We start from the raw sequence: 15,435 nt of genomic DNA, 5'->3' as shown, positions 1-15,435 counted from the left end.
CATCTCACTGTGGCTCCACATGCTGTTGGTTAAACTGTTTAATAAGAACGTTTGGGATCATAAAAAGAACAGTGCATAATCACCAGAAGGCTTAATCTATTGAGGCGTTTGCCATAAGTTGGGGTTTTGTGGTCCTTCCCATGAGGACTGATTTTCAAATTGTGAGGCACTGTTTGTATTTTTTATATGTCTACAGTCACCTAATAGATTGGAAACACTATCAAATTACATAGTGAATTTTGCTTTTATCAAATATTTAAGTTGCATTCACTATTTCAGCCAACTAAGCTTGAAGCTTAATGGAAAGCAAACAGCAAACTGTTACAAATGTGAAAAAATTGCTTTCAAATTTAAACTGATGTTCTTAGGAAAAATGCATCAATTTCTTCTATCATCTCTAATTATGACAGCAGTATCATAGCATTTCTGTTCTACACTATATTATTACAGGTTCTTCTCTATGGTCACTCTATGTTAACAGTGACATTTTATTGACAATTATTATGTGTTTTTTTCTTTATTTCCTTGGAAAGACTACTAGAAGGAAGCAACTGTGGATAAATATACTTTCGATTTGCCTGATAATTGTTTCTGAAGCCTCCAGATACACTGTTGCCTAAGTGATTGTTTCTTATTAAAAAAAAAAAAAAGAAAAAAAAAAAAGTAAAAATTGGCTTTGAATAACCTGCTATGAATCTTGAGATCTGGAGAAGCACTTTCTACCAGATACCTTTGTTGTAGTGTATAAACCTGCAATGCTAAAAATCAGTAAGTAGGCTCCCAGCTTTGAAAGTAAAGTATTTGTCCTTTCTGGTGAGCACTAAGAGGGAAAGGGTCTCTCCATTCCATGCCTCCCTATGTTTTATTGATTATGGACTGTTTGCTTACCTTATTCTGTCCTGAAACTGAGCTTTCAAAATTCAGAGGTAACTGTATTTTCCTGAAATCACAGATAAAGACTTTTTTATTTATTCCTTTGATATTAAATTCCTATCATTTTGGGTTTCCTTTAGAAAATTAACTTTTTTCCTCTCCAAATAGCTGTACATATAATTGATGATTATAAGGTACTCATATGTTGTATAAAACCACCAAATGTAAAATATAAACTCTGTACTGAGATTCTTAAAATTCACATTAAGCAGGAGAAAGAAAGAGGGACACAGATTCAAACCAAGAGTTAGCAAGTGACATGGAAGAGATTCTTATTATGCCAACAGTGTTATACTTAGAGATATGTTTTCAGGATAGAAATCTAAATAGGCTTCTTAAGCGACAGTAGAAATTGAGTAAAATAGTTTGAAGTGGCACGTGTAGGCTGTCTCAGCTATATCAAGACCAGGGTCAAGAAAGACACTTCCAATATATTTATCTCTTCAGTTCTGTAGTATAATGTTAATAAAGATGATGATAATAATAATTATGACAATAATGATAATAATAATAATAGTTTTAAGTCACCCATCATGTCTTACACAGTCGATGTGGGCCATGGCAGGCAGGTGTAATTATGCATTCTAAAAGAGCTGCTTGTGACAGACAGTTTGCTTGCAACCCTGCTAAGAGAAAATCACAATTATGAAGCTTTTTATCCAAAGGGCTTCTGCTGTTGTGAGGTTTCACAATACAGAAGGACACCACTTTTATAAAGTGTGCTAGGGAGAGAGCTACAGCCATCACATGACGTCCTGGCAAGAGGCAGATTTGATAACCTCACGCATGTCCCCTTAAGAGATCTCTTGAAGAGAAAATGTTCTCATATCTTGGGTGCAGATCTTGGGTTCTGCAAGTTAGAGTATTGGTGGCCAATTTTAGAGTTCCCTCCAGATAGTTTCCAAACTTGCTGGAAGATAGGGCCAGTGCTACTTTACCAATAGCATCGTACATTTATTTATTTATTCATTTTAACAGGAGGCCTCACTGACTAAACTTGTCAGTGTGAAGACATTTTCGTACTGTTGGCTCCCCATTCCTATTGGCCTCTATAGGGCTACTGCATCATGTTTATAAATGCATCAGCAGCTTTTGTTAGTTACCCAAATAATGGTGACATTAAATGGCATCCACAGCTACCCAGTCATCCTTCAACATTTACATCTGTCAAAAATAAAAAAAAAACCTGCCTAAAGCAAACAGTTCTCTTCTCACTCCCTGTGGACCAATATATAAGGAAAGGGATGTGGCTTGCACTGCACCTAAAGGTCAACACTACATCTGATTATTGGTGGGAGAATTCAGTCAAATTGCTCCCACAGGGCACCTGGCTACAGCTCACAGCTAGGGACTTTTATGCCAAGTGCAAGTTTTGTCACTGCTGTCATGGCACAATTGAGGAGACCAGCATTCTGGGGGTTTCTAAGTCCAGACCAGTTTGGAAAGAAGAGAGTTCTCACTACACAAAAGCAAAAGGGCATCTGTTGAACAGTTAGACTAATACACTTCAGATATCTATTATTGTTGTGTAGAGTTAATAGCTCTGTGAATCAACAGTAACCCTTATATAATCTTGAAATGGAGTCTTTGGTAAAGGATTATGTCACCATGCTAAGGAAAGGTAATTACTAATGCAAGATGTACATATGTATTACAGCAGATACAGATTAAAAAATATACAAGAAAAAATTAAGATATAGCTCTACCATTCTGAAGTTATTTGGGACTGAAGAAACAGAATCACTCCAGGGTGTGAAGTTCTGAAGTAAAGAGTTAACTCACAAAATAATTCAAGCTAAAAATATCCCTGCCAGACCCACCTGATCATTTGAATAACACACTCATACCACCACTGCTGTGTTCATTCAAGCTTCTGTCATCTATCTCCCTCTCTTGACTGAGTTTTCCAGAGGGAATGGAGGGGACAGCAGCAGCCCTGGCCCCTTAGCAGGAGAGATTGCCTTCTTCCGTCAGCACTGCTTGCACTCCTGCCTCCTGGCCTGGGAGCTGAGCAGTGATGAGGTGACAGAAAGGCAGTGAGATGCTCAGCAGGTGGGACAACAGAGAGGTGTCTGCATCCCGAACTTTCTAGGCAATTACCTCCAGATCTGCTAGGCTTCTGGAAGGTCTATGTTGCCCTGCATTTATAATGTCCTAGTTAAAACAGGTTTCTTTAAATGAGTTTATTTTCCTTGAATACAGGTAAACTGCTAAGAAAAGACAGATGCTGCAACCTGTGTTTTAGTGATGGAAACAAGACGTGCAATGAATCACACATCAGCAATGACACAGATTTGTCTTGCACGTATCCTGCAAAATATGACTAACTTCAGCAGCTCTGATAAATTCTTTGTCTTTTAGATATATAACTTACTAGTTGTTGTCAGGGGTCAGAGCAGGGGGGCAGGTGCCTGCAGGCCTGCAGGTCCATGCCCTCCCCTCCCTGTCCCTTTCCTCCCCTCCCTAACACAGTCCTACCCCTCTCCTCCAATCTCTTTCTCTCTCCTTCCCTCCCCAGCTGGCACAGTCCCACTGTGTCCCCAAGAGCCGAACAGGGTGTCGCTGGGGCCCAGGGAGGCCACAGGCCTCCATTTCCAGATGAAGTGCGGACACAGTGGGTGCCAGCCCAGTAGGGCAGTCACAGTGGCAGCTCAGGGCAGTGGGCCTGTGGCTGGAGTGGAGTCAGGGCTGTGAGGCAGCTCCCAAGCACCGAGGGAGGCTCCTCTCACCTCTCACTTGCAGAGTATTACTACACAAGCCTCATAGCTCTTCAGATGCTGTCATTCTTAAGACAGATGTTAAATGAGGTCTCTACTTTTACTTTGGAAAGAATTGGAAAACGTAAATCCTCTCATCCATTTTGGTGGTATGCTGAAAGATACGACACAGGAAAACTACCCCACTCTAACGCTACATTGAAGTGTATAATACACTATGCTAACAGCTGCCTTTGGAAGTCAGCAGTCCCTGGGTCAGAAGATCTCTCAACAAACTTTTTTCAGAACCACTGTGTCTTTGTAGGCTTTATTTGTTGATATCTAAACTTTCTCAGAACAGCTGCTTAGACTTCAGTAAATGAATTTACTTGAGGAGAATTGCATAGCATTGTAATTTAGAAGCAGAAAGAAGGTCAAGAGCCTTCATTAGGAAATATTTTCAGAGTTTCTATTAGCACTTCTGTGGGGGAAAGAAAAAAAAAAAGTTGCCTGTTTGGTTTAGTTTAAGGGTAGGGAATTATGAAGATAATTTTAGTAAAGAAAAAGCTAATCTATTACCTGACAGCTAGAGTTCTCTTTTTAAAAGTTTCACTGTAGTTCTGTAATATCAGCACTACTGACATGGGTTCATTTCCATTAGCTATTTGCTGGTTTTGTTCTTGTCCTGACTTCTGCTCAAATAGAATTATTTTTCTTCCTAGTAGCTGGTGCAGGGCTGTGTTTTGGATTTAGTGTGAGAACAATGTTGACAGCACACTGATGGTTTTAGTTGTTGCTGGGTGATGTTTTTACTAAGTCAAGGACTCTTCAGCTTCTCAGGCCCTGCCAGCAAGAAGGCTAGAGAGATACAAGAAATTGGGAGGGGACACAGCCAGGACAGGTGACTTGAACTAGCCAAAGGGATATTCCATACCACTGAACATCATGCAAAGTATATAATCTGGGGGAAGGAGAAGGAAGCGGGAGATGTTTGACATTATTCTGTTTCTTTTCCCAAGTAACCATTACGCATGACAGAGCCCTGCTTTCCTGAGGATGGCTGAACACCTGCCTGCCCATGGGAAGTAGTAAATGGATTCCTCATTTTGCTTTGCTTATGTGTTCGGCTTTTGCATCACCTATTGAACAATCTTTATGTCAGCCCAGGAGTTTTCTCTTTTACTTTTCCAATTCTTTCCCCTATTCCACAGCGGGAGGAGTAAGTGAGCAGCTGTGTGGTGCTTGGTTGCCAGCCAGGGTTAAACTACAGCAGTCCTTCATTTGTCACAGCTGCATGTACTGTCACACTCTTTCTACCTCTTTTTCTTTCTTGGTACTTTCTTTCTCTACGACTTCAGCTTTGGGAGATAGCCTAGCTTACGTCCCTACCAAATGTGGGAAGTTAAATCAATGAGCTACACTTTTTTTCTGGATCTATTTTACCTATTTTTGCATCAAACACCATGTTGCTCCTTACCTGAAAGCATATTCTACACTTTGACAAAAATGGAGACATTTATGCTACCCATCAGTGTAGACCACCTTAGTTTTATTTAGAATGTCTTCACTATGATTAGTCACACAGTCTGGACATTTAGGCAGAAAATGGTTGAAATAAAATAAACACCCAATGCAGTGTACAATTTTTATGGCTCTATACAACTGTGCCTATTAATCTATATCACTCTTATACTACTGTGTCGTTTAGGTAACAAATTAATCATAGTGAAATAGATATTAAAACCCTTCTGATGCTTTCTGTATTCTTTGAGGGGTATCTGTGGTTTTCATTAGATAGTTACAGTATAACCAATAAATAGTATTGTGTAAATTCAAGGAAATGTCACTACTTATTAGAACAAAAAGATAACAAATGAACCTTAACTGAATTACATGAGTTGACAAGCTGTCAGTAGCTGAAAGAGCTAGGGATTAGTCAGGAGTACTAACCAGTTTGGTCACATATTTTCCTGTCAGACACATGAATTCTCCCTTGCACCTAACGAAGAAGCATCACAGTGGTACAAGAGTACCAGTCCACAGTGACTGAAGGATACCATCATTTTGGTGTGTTTGTTAAAGCAGTATTACCTGCCTTGAGCATCCTGCTCTTTTGAGTTAGTAACTCTACTTTAATAACAGATCATTAGTAAGACAAATTACTTAAATTTGCCCTCATTTTTGTGTTCCCAGTAGGCTATGTCATCGTGGCTGGGAGGGCCACATTAGGGTCTCAGTGACAACAGAAAGCTACTAAAGAACAACTTGATTTCTACTGAGGAATTACAGTACAAGGACTAAACAGCTCAGTGAACATGCAAGTATGAAGAGTCTGTGTGATAGTGTCTCATGACAACAAGGCCACCTTCTGCTATTAGCAGGTTTTGGTTGGGAAAGCATTTATTTTGAAGCCAAACCACTAAAGATCTGTGTCAGAATATCCAGTGCATTTCATTAAAAACTAAAAGGTACCACTCAAGACTCATTTATCATGTGGAAAAGTATTTCTTAATTGTTCTAATATTTATCAGTGAGCCAGATATGTTTACAGCTTTCTTCCATGGCTTTCTAAGGACACAATCAACCACCTACAATCTTGTGTATTTGTTTATTGCCAAGTACAGTTTCTGGCACACAAATCTCTTTAGGAACATTTATGTGCTGACACCTAGTGGTTTTAAATTAAACGTTGCTTGTAGATAGCCAGTGATACATTACTTAATGCCCTGTCCCTTTATGGAAGTAGTGGTTTGAATTCTGCTGGACATGTAAATTTTTTTCTTTCTTTTTTATTTTAAATGAATAGACACCTGTTTGACTCATAATGCTGAATTGGTTTATGTGTTAAATTAAAGTTTATTGATATTAACTATGTCTACAATGGACATGAAAACATTCAGACATCCTCTTCAAACCCAGTATTAGAAAAAAAAAATTATGTGCTTCAGCCTTCTTTCAGTGTATAGTTTAGTCTAATATGTTTCTATTCAGTCCAGAGGAACTCTTTAAAAGAATAGACTTAATAAGATATGACAGGTCATGGAATTATAGGAGTTGATATTTCCACATCCAGTAATTAATAAAGTGCAAACACCAAGAAGTAACTTTGTTCCTATCTACAGGAGACCACTTTCTTCCACTGAAACTTGAAGTAAATGTCTCACTTGAATCAATGAGTGCGGAAACGTGCTGGGTTGACATAGATTCCTAAAAAAAATATTCACTTGAGCCTGTTGAAGTTTAGAGCTTGGTTTAAATCTGTTTTCTGATAACTGATTCCGCTCCCCGCCCCTGTATGTACCACATTCTAGAAAGGTCTCAGGTATATAAGCTATCTCAATTGTAATGAAGGTCTGCTACAGGTAATTAAGTGAGAAGAAAAAAATGCCAAAGTAAAATAATGTTTTAAATATTTGTATGCAAGCTTACTCAGAAAAGTAGTAGGGTCATACAGCTTTTATTTTGGAGGGACACTGTATGCTGGAAGCCTAATTGGTTTGTTATGTTAGTGTTACTGTTGTTTTAAGGGCCAAAAGAATTACTAGACAGATGGAAGAAATATAATAAAACACATTCATTAGCTAAGAAACACGTTATCCTTGAGAACTATTTAATATTTACAGGGTTTTTTTTTTTTTTCCCTTATTGTCTTGCACTACAGAGAGGAGCAAGATAATGATTACAGTAAATGTAACTATATAAGTTTGTTTTATTTAAGTACCCCTTAAAATCCTATGTAGAGTTTTTTTCCTATTTCTTTAGGCTTTCTAGGGCTGTGTAAATATTCCCTGATTTCTGTTTGAGCCTAAGTTTGAAAGAAGCTCAGTATGAATTATTTTATGATAATAACAGAGAAGCAGTGTGTTAATTTTATACATACTTTTGAATACTTGATCAAGACTCAGATCTGTCAGCTGGTCTTCTAAAACTGACTTCCCTTATCACTCTTGCCCTCCAAGACTCAACCTTTTTCCCTAAACACTGTAAACTTTTCATTTTAACACAGGGTAAAGGTGCTTCTGAAGTCTTAATATCCAAATAGTTTGGGTTTGTTGGTTGGGGGTTTTTTTTGTTTGGTTGGTTATGTGGGGTTTTTTTTAAGAAACTGTATTTTCTCAAGTCTGATTGGCTGAAACTGCTGACAGAGATGAATCTGTATATTGGATAAATAAAACCACAAACTTTCACAATTTGTCTCTCATTTCCGTGTTGAAATTGCACTGATATTGAATAAAACTACATATTATCTTCAGCTACCATTTTGCTGCCTTTTGATATCACACCATGAAAGTAGTCCAAAGGTGTAGTTCTTTATTTGCTCATCAGTCTCATGTTTGGTCACAGAGGAAACACAGACTTATTACCTACGTTATTCCAGTGACAAGCTGGTAGAAAACCAAGTTAACAGCAGAAGATTCAAAAAATAGCAGGGTTTTCTTTTGGCTATAGAGGAAAAAGAACACTTCCTGAACATGGCAAACCCAAATCCCTTTCAAGGTTACATTTTGCTGCTCTTCATTATACTAATGGAGAATCTTTTTTATAGAATTAAAAAGAGTTGAATTACATAGACTCATAGAATCATTTTAGTTGGAAGGGACCTTAAAGATCATCTAGTTCCAAACCCCCTGCCATGGGCAGGGACACCTTCCACTAAAACAGGTTGCTCAAAGCTCCATCCAACATGGCCTTGAACATTTCCAGGGATGGGATGTACACAGCTTTTCTGGGAAACCTGTTGCAGTGTGTCATCACCCTCACAGTAAAGAATTTCTTCCTAATATCTCATCTAAATCTAACCACTTTCAGTTTAAAAACTATTACCCCTTGTCCTATTGCTACAGGCCCTACTACATAGCTACATGCTACACAGTAGCTTTCTCTGACTCATTAGCACTCCATTTTTAAACTGAAATTGCTGCATGAGTCTCATACCTTTCTTGTAATTTTTTTAAAAGACCTTAAGTGTTTTGCAATAAACTAAAAATTAAAAAAATCTGATTTTAGAACAATGAATGAACAGTAACAGTGAGGCTTAGATACTTCCTCATGAGAGAAAGAAACAATGTCCCTTAAGCATCTTCTAGGTGGCATTTCTTCTCAGAAAGACCTGAGGGATCATTCCTTTGAAATAATAGGTTAAATTAGTTATATTTTGCTCTTTTCAATGAGAATGAAGTTTTCCATATTTAAAAATTTCTACAGAAAATGCTTATTTCACCTTGGTAATTTTAAATCTCAGTGAGAGAACTGAAAATGTGAAAACACACTAATCCACATTACACAGATGAAGTTTTTAAACCTCTCATTTTTTATCTTCTGGAGTGACCACTGTGGTCTTCATGAGAAGAAAACAAATAAAATTAAGATTGTTTTTCCTCCACAGATCTGATGATCATAGAATATATTTTTGTTCCAAAGAAGGGAGAGTCTGTGATATTGATCCAGGCTTTAATTAAGGCTTTTCATTGCAGAAGCACTACTCTTTATAAGACTGTAATTTCTTCCTTTAAGACTTGTAGCCAGTCTCCTCCTTTTTCCTCTCTTCATTTCTTACTATCCTTGGTTTTTAGCTACAGCTTCCGAATCTAATACTTATGAAGATTTTGTATGCCAGCTATTATCCCTACCTTACCCTAACTTAGCATGAGATTTGTAATCTCATTAAATTTGATTTATATTTTCTTCAGAGAAAAATTTTGTTGCTTTGATATTCCTGGTGCATTTTCCAACCCCATCAGCACTGTGCAAACTTTTTTCTTTTTGTGATTCAGGACAATAATAAAATTTTCAATCAGTTGGTGAATTTCCACTTGGTGTCTTTCCTCATTGCTTCACTCTCATCATATGTCTAAAAGTCCATCCTTAGTAGTTTCCCTTTCCATTTTAACTCAAATAATGTTATATTATGTTATATCAGGAAAATATTAAAGCTATATATAAGATCATGGAAGTGATTTCCAAATTCTGACTTAGTCAGAGGTTCTAAGGGAAAAAAAAAAGAGAAATATTCCACAATTTCCAAATTTTAAGTATTCTTCACTATCTTTTGGGTCTACACTGTAAATATTAATCTGGTTAAGTACATGGCTGGAATGGGAGAAAAATAAGCTCTTTACTTTGCATTTTATTTTATTTATTTATTTCTCATATTTGAACATCACATTTTCAGGTAGGCTTTTAAATCTCGTGATGGGATTGACTTAAGCCAGTACCAATACCTCTTCTGTCAACACATTCTTCAAATGATATTTAGAACATGTTTCAAACTTCAGTGCTCTCATAATTCAGTTTTACTAGATCTTTCCCTCCTTAATGTGTAGGTAAGAGTGTGTATGTGTGTACATACATAATTACATCAGGTAAATAGCCTTCCTTGTCCTATACAGACTGATTTGCAGCCAGGGAAACCATTACCAAGCCTTAAAAAGCCAAAAGAAATTGTTTCCTTGGCAACAGGAGCCATGTAAAATCTCACAGAACACCTGTCTTTTCTACTCAGATTTCATTCTGCTAGATGCTGGAAAACTGGTTCTCAGTTTTTTCTTCACTATCTGATTCAAAATAGGTGAATTATGGTGAAATAATATAGCTACATCTGAAGGCACACAGTAGACAAAAAAAACCCCTGTCAATCTCTCAAAGTATTTGAACCTTTTCTAGTTAATAGGAATTAGCATCTTACCAACAGAACATATATTTTCAACAGATCTCTTAACGAAATCTTTGGCAGTCAGTAACATTATTTAAACTTGAAAAATCTAGCTAGGTATAGTAGGAACTTTCACAGTGTGAAATGACAATGCACTACTGATGCTGCAGCTCCGTTGTCACCCTCAGGCTTTCTTGTCAGCCAGACTTCATAATTTATAAAGCATAGTAATATAAAAGGGCAATGTGCCTGAGTGCTTGAGAAAATTATGTCAACTTCTAGTTTATATTTCTTGATTAGTTTGACTCTCAAAATTGAGGGGCTTTTTTCCTTTTTGTTCCTTCCCTCTTCTAAAACTTCTACTAATTTCTAATTAAATCATTTTTAATCATTCAAATTATCATGTCTAATAAAACCAAGGTTTACCATACACTATAACTATATATTATACTCTGTCTGTGGTGCTATTTTTTGGCTTCTACTGTACCTCATCCTATGTTTTAATTATTGTCTTCTGTTGTAAAGTATTTTTATTAAGGAGTTTGGGTTTTAAAAGTAGTTCTAATAAGACAGCAAAGTGCATTGCTGAATACATTTCTGAGGAATTACCATTTCACATGTGAGGTCCTAAAGATCTCAGTGTCATTACTGATATTTGTTCTTAGAAGCATCTCGCTTCAGCAAAGACTTATGTTTACATCTTTTTTTATATGCTGGATAAAAGCCAGAATAACTACATTTTATGGATTTTCTGCAGGCATCATCATTATTATTTGTTACTTGTTCAGTCAGGACCACCATTTTGCTAAATGAACTTTACTTATTACTGTGAGAGAAAAGAATGAAACGTGTCATACACTTCATTCTAGGTTTGGCATACATAAAATATTCCTTAAACAAGAAAGATGTTTTACTGACAGAGTCACTGTATTTTGTTTATTCTGACTCCAATTCTGATGATCATCTCACAGCTTTATAGTCAGGCACCTTCTGTTCACAAGCAGGTAATTCTCAATAACCGATGACACTGTGGAAAGCACAAACTTTCCTGTTAGAAAGCATGTTACCATTGTTGATAATTTTGGAGCTGTGACTTGTTAACAGGGGAGGTCAGGTCTTAACATTCAAAAATGGTTTGTGCCTTGTTTACAAGCTTGAACTCAAAGCTTGTTCTTGTAAACCTGAATAATACCAAATCAGATTCCTGGACTTTGATATTATGTATAGTATTCACAAGATTCTTAGAGGAGAGTTAGCAAATAATGGGTAAAGAGGTGGGCCTCTATAGGCTTATAAAATCTGTTCAGAATCTTATTTTAACCATTCCAGAACAAGAACAATTGAAGCAACTTTTTGCTCATGACCCTTGTGTTGTCCAGTTCTGTTTATTTTTATGTGAAGTGAATCTGAGCAGCAAAGTATTAGAGAGGTACTTGCAAGAGGTAGCTGAAGACCTTTTTTTATACGGGTGATATTTCAGCATTATCAGATGTCTTCTCCTCTAAAAATTTGTTTAAGCCATATCCCTCTGTTACCATGGATGTCTTATGCAGCTTGAGGCAAATATATCACAGCCCTTGTACCTGAGAGAATGTTTTTCATCAGACATTAAATGTTTTTAAACAGTTCATGTTATTACATTGATAACATCCAGTTAAACCATTTTAATTCTTGGAGATCATCATTAGGCCATGAGAGTCTTCATACTGAAACAGCCAGAATTAAAACTCTTTGATGGATATCCAGGGTGAAAAAATTTCAATTAAATCCCGAACAAAACATCCATACAGAAACTTGCAGTGAACTTACTTTCAGAGCAATTCTAGCCCAAGTTCAGACCTATTAGTCCATTTGTCCATTTTTGTTACTTTTTAGATATCTGTATTCTTGTCTTCCAAGGCTCAAAGCAATAAAATATAAATGCAGCAATCTCCTTGAAAGAGCAGTGTGTCCTTTCCTGGGACACAGCTCAGACTGGAAACAGCTACAAGAATGTCTCTGGATCCTTATGAAGTGCATTCTTGAATTCCAGATGTTTGATGGAGATCGTCATGTTCTACTAAGCGAATGTGAAGTAAACTCTAGATTTCTCTTCCAAGATGAGTGAGCTGGTGGGGCTTTTTGCAGGTTTCCTAGCTTGTCAGTGGAGACAAATAGGACTTATAAATGTGAAAAAGTTGTAACTTACTTTGGTGTTTAGTATCAGATAACCAGAAGTAAGTATCAAGAAGAAAATGAGATATAAAATGGTGTGAAACTTTTAATGAATAACTCAAAAAAGGAGGTTGAGAAAGGGTGTTCAGACCACATTAGTGCACAACGTTTATCAGAACAGGCTAGAATTCTTTCTAGATGTGCAAAATTAGACTGAGTCACCTATGAACATATGCCCATGTTTCAAAAAGAAGATTTACAGTATTTGATAGCACCCATACAACAAATCAAAGCAAACTAAACAAATGAATGGCATTGCTGTCTTCCTATTTTGTCTTTTTCTAGTCTTGATTTAATTTTCAAGGATCATAAACATTTTGTGGAAAATGGATATAAAAGTGCTCTTTGGAACTTCACTGGATCTTGAATCATGTCTTCATAATATAATTCTGTTTGTAGAACTAATAAATCACACTTTTTAACCATTTACTTTGGGTTATATCCTGAATGATATGTTTATTCTGCTACAATAATATAAAATACTTCAGCACATATGTTGGGATAACTATGAAGGGAAGAAACATGCACTTCATTGCATCCTATCATGAAACCAGGACAAATTTAGGGCTCCTATTCCAAAAAGCATTCCTGAGTCTCTTTTTTAGACATAATCAGAGAACAAATAGCTTCTCAAGGGATAATTTAGGGCATCTAATTTGGGCACTTGCCGCGAACTGCCTTCTGGCAGACTCTTTCTATGTTTCTCTTCACTGAGTACCTGCAAAGCTTTGGAGACTATCCTCTTAATTTACGTGCATGAGTTATTTTGCCTAAGGCTAGATGGGGAATACTGCACTGGGAACAGGGTTTGACCACTAGATCTAAAATACAATTATTCTAGAGACCTTTCTACCCAGTATCCTGAGAATCTTTGTCCTTATCTGAACTAGGTTATATTAAAATCTTCACTGATCAGCTGAATTGATTATGATTAGAATATGTTTAAACACACAAGGCTGCAACAATTCACAAGTAGGGGATCTGGGAATTGTATAACTTTTTTTTTTTTTTTTTTTAAGTGTAGTTCATCAGCAAAAGTAAAGATCAAATAATGAAAATATCTTCCATTTGTGATTTTTGTAGCATCTCTGCATAGCTGTAAAGAGGAAAAGAAAACCTTTGGCTAACTTCAACAATTTGAGTTACCAGAAATTAGAAAGAATTATGTGCATAAAAATCAGAATAAACATGAACATGTGTATTCTGAAAAAACACAGAAAGAGATTCAAAATACAACCTCTCTTTAATTTTGTATCTTTCATGGGTGGTGCATTTCCTAGTCTGCCTTACAGAAGTTGCCATACCTTTCTGTGAGTTAGAAGTAGGAGCCTTGTTGTGATACTGTTTTCAAATGAGACACTTGATGCTTTTCTTTCAAAGAAGATTTTTTCAGTCAGCTATGCTGACACCTGCAGCAGCACTTGACATACACTCAGAGAAAATACTTGGTGACAGGGAAGTCTGGCTCTGAGTATCAGAAACAGACACAACTGTGTTCTCATTTACCAAAAAAAGTAAACGTTCTTACCTTGCAGTTTACGCTCTGCTGTCATGCAATAATTCTTCTCTGACAGAAACACAAGCCTCCATAGATCCTTCCTTACCATCTGCAGATGTCAAGATCTTCAGTCCCTTCTTTTTTCCACTGTTTTCCTCCCTGCCTGTTTTTAGCATCTGAATGTAATCACAGATGCAAAACTGTATGACTCTGATAGTTTAATAAATTCAAATCTGTCATCACTACGCCCAAACATCCAGTTGCAGATTAAATTCTCTTTATTATCCATTTTTATTAATCTCACTTTTTTTTTTTACTTGCTGTGATAGAAGTACATTATTCAAAGTCAATTAATATTTCATACTTTCATAATGTGTATATGCACCAACATCAAAGTGATGTAAAGGATTTCCTAGGAAGAACAGAAAGTGTCAAGCAATGTCAACAGAAAATAAACATGATGCCAAAACTTTTCAGGAACCTAATGCTCATAGGGACCTCTGTGATTAACATGAAGATAAAACATTCAATAGTAAAAGAATGTGATCAGTTATTTCTTAGATAATGCAAGAATCAGAGCACTATCACTGGCTTGTTACAATAATAGATCGCATAATTGAAACACACTATCACTGATTATGCAGTTAGTGCTGTCTATGAAGGGTGCTTTGAGACACACAAAATAGGAGCCAAAGTGTATTGTGAAATGGCTTTTACTAGGAAGAGCTGTAAAGAACAGGTGGCTGACTATATTATGTATGTTATCTATGTAATGAGGTAGATGTTGATTCTTTATTTTTGATTCTTGAATGCCATGGCTATCCTGGGGGAAACTTTAAGTATGGAAGAAATTGATAAGCAATCTCGACTTCAGGACAACATCCAAGAAGAGGGGAAAAGTGTTCCTGAGCAGCAGTCTATAAGTCATGAAAAGAAGGACATCAAAAGATAAACCTGTGCAGGTAGAATAATCTGTATGTATCAGATGTAGTTTTGTCAGCCTTTAGGGTAAAGCACTGTTCAGGAATGTGAGCAGTTGAAATTTTAAAAAATATCCACCTCAAAATGCACTGTAAAGTTTTGGTAAGACTATTTAACCAACAAGAACAGAACTCACAATTGAGAATTTCAAGAGTCAATAATATTTGAATCTAGATCTTAATTTTTTTTTTCTTATATACATCTAGATTTTCATTACTTCTTAAAAAAACAACTAGATGAATCTAGTGTATAATGTTTTTTGTTCAAGCCCTGATAGCCCATATCAAATTTGCTGTTAGTTAACACTTGGCCTTGAATCCAATTAAAATAATGCTTCAGAGAAACCTATCAGACAAATCTCTTCTTACAGAAATGATATGAACTAAAGCATCAAACACATTGTACATTTAAATAAGGTTTTCTAAAGTTAGTTTTTGGAATGCCTTTTTTCTACTAAGGCA

Source organism: Falco peregrinus, chromosome 3, assembly GCF_023634155.1.
Source record: "Falco peregrinus isolate bFalPer1 chromosome 3, bFalPer1.pri, whole genome shotgun sequence".
Taxonomy (NCBI): Eukaryota; Metazoa; Chordata; class Aves; order Falconiformes; family Falconidae; genus Falco; species Falco peregrinus.
Note: the sequence above shows the minus strand (reverse complement) of the source record.